The sequence below is a fragment of the Felis catus genome, chromosome B3 (assembly GCF_018350175.1).
Source record: "Felis catus isolate Fca126 chromosome B3, F.catus_Fca126_mat1.0, whole genome shotgun sequence".
NCBI classification, from domain to species: Eukaryota; Metazoa; Chordata; class Mammalia; order Carnivora; family Felidae; genus Felis; species Felis catus.
The window spans coordinates 92,879,201-92,885,200 of record NC_058373.1 but is presented as its reverse complement, the minus strand read 5'-3'; positions in this window follow the sequence as shown (position 1 = coordinate 92,885,200).

Genomic DNA, 6,000 nt, shown 5'->3' with positions numbered 1-6,000 from the left:
GAGTTGGGGCCCTCACATGAGGAGGTGTTTTTAGATGCAGAAGCATAATCCCATATTACACTGTGTGTACATTTGACCTGGTTCCTGGTGTCTCTGTTCCTGCCAATAATACATAGCCCTGTGCTTTTAAGCCTGAGGCCCTCTGACCTATGGGAGGGATACATTAGGTCCTCTTTCTGTGTTTTGAGGGTGCTGGTACTCTGAAAAAAAGAAAAAGTGTCTCTCTCCCTTTGCCAAATGCATCAGCCATGGTATATAACTAAGTAAAATTTGTATTTGACCTCCTAAACCTGTTCCTCTACTATAGTCTATCTTAGTGAAAAGCATCACCATCCAGTCAGCTGCCTATGCCTAGACATCTTGGCTATCACTTGTCTCTTATACCATATTGACTAAATCTTACAGAATCTGCCTTTTTATTATCTCTTAAATCTGCTCTCTCTTCCCCATCTCCAGTGCCCTTTTTAGTTCAGGTGTGCCTTGTTTTTCATCCAAGTTAACAAAGTAGCCTGCATTCTGAATTCTATTGCTGCCATTCTATTTTTATTTCTACTTCAAATATAATACTGTTAATCTTCTACTTAAAATCCTGAATATTCTCCATAATATTCAGAATAAAGTTAAATTGTTACGGTGTATTTCACAATAACCTTTAGTATCTATTCCTACTTACCTGTCCTATATGTCCTCTTGTGCTCTCATGTGACTGATTTGTCAGTCATTCCAGCCACTTGTAGTCTACTGAATTTGTTCTGTCTTGTGATTTTTACACAGGCTTTCTTTGTCCCTTCAGTGACTTTACCTACTGTCTTCACTTGCCTCACTCCTGATTTTCCTTTGCAGACTCTGTCTACGTGTCATCATTTCTGAGAAATATGAATTAATTTTCTGGACCTAATTTTTTGCCCTTATGCCTTATTCCCAAAGCACATTTTCAGACAAAGATACCAGCCATTACTGAATTGTATTATAAATGTTTGTGTTTCTTACTTGGCTGATACCTTATCTGGTGTCTTCCTGTCTGTGCTGTGAACTTATTGAGAAGAGGATGATATATCCCTCGTACTTAGCACAGGACCTGGTATATAGTAGATCTCTATAAATATTTGTGGAATAGCAGAGTAAAGAGAGCACAGATGCTGGTGTTCTGTCCACATGGCTTACAGGTGGTACAGAGATTGTTTTTCAGGTTGTGTTTAGTTTACCTGAGAAATTTGGAACTGAACCATTACTGCTGCATCAGCAGGAATTGACTGTGGGTCTTTGGTGTTTCAAAGATGGGTGATATAGTTTGGCTGAGGTTGCAACTGTGTTGGTAGAGGCTGAGGATTTTATATCTAGGAATCTGTAGGCATTTGTTAGTTTTGACCTATTCATCTGAGAAAATTTATCCTGGACGTGGTAGCTGAGACTATCCTAGAATTCATCATCCAGGATTCCTTTGTTCTTAACTCACTCATTTTGGGATACAGTAAATCTGGGGTTGTGTTGAAAACAATGCCCAGGATTATTCTTAAGATGATGAAGAATTCTCCATATCTGTTTTAGAGGGCTGGAGTGAAAATTGGAACAGACATGGAGCCTTATTTGGGACTAGATAGAAGGCAAATTGCCCAAATCCACAGTCTCTTGGATTTGTTGGCTGGAGTTGAGCCAAAAATGTTGATATGGGCTCTGTAATAATTAGTATACAGGGTAAGTTGCTAGAAGAAAGGGACCACAACATATGCAACAGTTCAGAAATATGTGGTCAGTCCAGGGTAGGTGTGGGCTCTTCTCTCTGAGGTCATTGATGGGCCTTGGTTCCTTTTTCTTATTGCTATTGTATTCCTTGGACCAGAGGTTGGCAGCTTTATTATACATTAGAAGATATATTGGTCTCTGTTTCCAGAGTTTCCAGTTCAAATCTGGGGTGAGTCCTGAGAATTTGCATTTCTAACAACTTTCTAGGGGGACACTGATGCTGTTGGTCTTAGAACCACTCTGAGAGAGCCACTGTCCTAGGGTGTGGTCCTTGTCCATTTGGCTGTGGATGGCTTGCACCCTCTCCATGTTTCAACCCTGAAGGAAAGGGCAAAGAAAAGGAGCATGAAGTAGAGTGCTCCTACCTGTTTTGACAGGTCCCAGAATTGTATCTATCCCTTTTGCTCACATTTCATTGGCAAAAACTTTGTAATACAACTGTTTTCAGGGAAGTCTGGGAAATGCAGCTTCTAGCTGACAGATCATGTTTCCAGCGAAAACATGGGCACTCTGTTACCAAAAGGAAGAAGGGGAGACATAGTGGTCCTTACCCAGCCTTTGCCTTGCATTCATATGTCCTCCTGTACTCTGTGATGCAGAAGTAGGATACTCTCTGCAGGTTCAGAGCAGTTCTCCCAGTCCTTGAGAAATGCCCTAAGTTCAGCCAGGCTCTTGGGGAGTCCTCAAACCCTTGAACGTGGCTTTTGCCCTGTGATAGTAGTGGGCCAACACATTGATTTTCTCCACCCCCCTGCTGCCTTCCTCCTTTTTCCTCTCTCTCCTCAGACCTCCCCATCAGCTGGCCCATTTTCTTTATAGCTGATACTACAGCAACTGTGTTCTTACCCTGCTGATGCTGCTTCCAGTTTTGATAGTGGCTGGCTTCTTGAATAGGAATGTAATACTTCCTATTTTTCTCATGGGTAGCTGAACTCAAACTTAATGCTCCAACCTGAAGCATGACCTTCAAAAACATGAAATTGTTTTAACCTGCCAGGTTGCCTTGAACAGAGAGTAAAAGAACTGTATTATATCTAATAAAAGAATTGCTGGTATGTAACAAAAGTGGTCTGTAATGTGGGTTTCACTGACCTATGGGTAAAAACTAATATATTTTCTTTCATTAAAATTCTCAGCAGCAGAGTCTACATTTTGTCAACAAAAAGCCAGCGAACTTGAAGGTTTTACTATCTGTGGGTATTGTTAAAACAACACTCCTCCTCTTTTATTCCCACTTGCTAAGTTTTCGTGACACTAAATTCTATTTCCATTGAAGTTCATGTAGCATCATTTCCCTTAAAAGAGGTTGTGTGAGAAAGATTAACTTAGTCTGTTTCTCTACTGCTAACCTATGTCTTCATAAGCCATAAAAGCCTAGTCTAACATCACCCAGATTGAACTTCCTTTGTGGTTGAAACATAATTTGAAGCTGAATAGCATTTTCCTGTAGAGGACAGCAGTTGAGCTCAGCATCTGAAGTTCCAGTGCCTGCTTTCAAATTCTGGCTCTTACTGTGTGAAATTGAATGTTTTATTTGAACCCTGAGTCTCAGTTTTCTCTCAGTAAAATGGGGGTACAAATATTATGTACTTTATAAGGTAGATATGTTAAGGAAAATTTTTTCTGATATGTGTTAAAAATGATAAGGAAGACTTTATTCAAGACTATTGCAATAGGGGTCATAACTATTACAATAGGGGAGAGAGATTAAATTCAAGTCCAAATATGGCAAATGCAGTTGGTGATTTATAGCCAAAGAGGAGAGTAAGGGTATCAGTGGATGGAAAACTACTGATAAAAGGCATTAAGAGTAGTGGCATTCTTGCTAAACTGACCTAATAGGATTCTTTATAGGGGTAGAGGAAGGAATTATACATCAAAGGTGAGAGATGAAGAACTTGATCAGATATCAAGGGTGATGAGATATCAAAGGTGGGAAATTCTTGCTAAACTGATTTAGAGGGATTCTTTAAGATAAGTCAGAGGTCAATGTCAAGGCATAGTCAAGAAGAGGGTTCAGAGAAGCCTGATTAAAATTAAGTCAAAGAGAGAGTCTTTGGGACTCCTGGGTGGCTCAGGCTGTTAAGTGTTCACCTCTTAAATTCGGCTCAGGGCATGATCTCATGGTCATGAGATAGTGCTGGGTGTGGAGCCTGCTTAAGATTCTCTCTCTCCCTCTCCCTCAGCCCCTCCCCCATTCATGCTGTCTCAGAGAGATTAATTAACTAATTAAAAAATAAAGTGATTATTGATAGGCAAGGGGTCCTAATTCCATCTTATTTTTTTCTGGTGTTTTTAGTTCCTTTGTTCCTTTCATTCTTTCTTGCTGTCTTCATTTGTGAATTTATTATTTTCTGTAGTGGCATGCTTTGATTCTTTTCTCTTTCTTTTTTTGTGTATCTACAGTATGTTTTTACTTTGTGGTTACCATGAGGCTTACATAAAATGTCTTATACATATAACAATGAATTTAAGCTAATAAAAACTTAATCTGGATTGTATACAAAAGCTATACTCCCACTACTGCACATTTCATGTTTTGATGTCACAAGTTACATCTTTTTATGTTGTTATTGAAAAATTATTGTAATGATATTTATTTTAAGTTTATTTATTTATTTAGAGAGAGAGGGTGAGTGGGGGAGAGGCAGATAGAGAACGAGAGAATCCTAAGCCAGCAGTGTGCTGTCAGTGCAGAGCCCGATGCAGGGCTCGATCCCACAAACCATGAGGTCATACGTGAACTGAAATCAGTTGGATGCTTAACTAACTGTGCCACCCAGGTGTCCCCATAGCTTTTTTTAATACTTCAGTCTTTTAACCTTTATACTAGCAATAAGTGATTAGCATACCACCATATTAGACATTTGAGTACTCTGGATTTGACTGTATGCTCATCTTTATCAGTGTGTTTTATATTTTCATATGTTTTTATGTTACTAATTAGTATCCTTTTATTTTAGCTTGAAGAACTCCTTTCAATATTTCTTGTAAGGCAGGTCCAGTGGTGACTATTTCACCAGGTTTTGTTTGTTTGGTGAAGTCTTTATTTCTACTTCATTACTGAAGGACAACTTTGCCAGGAAGTTATTTTTAGTTGGCAGGTTGTTTTTCTTTTAATGCTGTCAATATACCTTTCCACTCTGTTCTGACTTGTAAGGTTTTTGTTGAGAAATCTATCTTTGAATAGAATTTTAAAATTCTACCTTTGTGATTTTAGATCGTTTTATTATGTGTCTTAGAGAAGCTCTCTTTAAGTTGAGCTTGTTCTGTGACCAATGAGCTTCATGCATTTGGACATCCAAATCTCTCTCCAGAACTGGAAAATTCTTAGCCGTTATTTCTTTAAATAAGCTACCTGCCCCTTTCTTCCTCCTTCTCTATTAATGGTATCCCAAAGCTCACATAGATTTTCTTTACTCTTTTTTTTAAAGATTTATTTATTTTTGAGAGAGAGTGCACAAGCGGGAAGGGCAGAGAGAGAGAGAGAGAGGGGGGGGGGGGGACAGAAGATCTGAAGCAGGCTCTGCGCTGATAGCAGCAAGACTGAGGCAGGGCTCAAACTCAGGAACCCTGAGATCATGACCTGAACTGAAGTCAGATGTTGAACTGTCTGAGCCACCCAGATGCCTTGACTTTCTTTACTCTTTTAAAGTTCTTTTTAATTTGTTCTTCTCTGACTGGATAATTTCAAATGAGCTGTTTTCTACTTCACAGATTCTTTCTTTGCTTAGACAAGTCTGCTATTGATGGTCTCTATTGTATTTTTTATTTTTTCATTACATTCTTGAGCTCTAGTATTCTTGTTTATTTCTTTTTCTAATGATTTTTATCTCCCTGTTAAATTTCTCCTTCTATTCAGGGATTTTAAAAAATTTAGTTTAATTGTTTTCTTGTAGCTCACTGAATGTTCTTAAAACAACTATTTTGAATTCTTTATCTGGCAAATCATAGATCTCCATTTATTTGAGGTTGGTTCCTAAAAAATTATGATGTTCCTTTGGTGACATCACGTTTCTCTGATTTTTTTATGTTCCTTGAAGTCTTGCATTTCTGTCTTTTCATTTGAAGGGGTCAACTTCTTCTAGTCTTTACTGACCTCTTCAATGTGTCCAATCTCATATTCTGTTTTTGCTCTAAGGGTGTGCTGAAACTTCTCCGCTTGACACCTGGACTTCCACAAAGGCACTCCTGTCCATAGATTATTGTCAAACCAGTGTTCTTTGTGGAGAAGATGATATAATGGTCCTGTTTTCC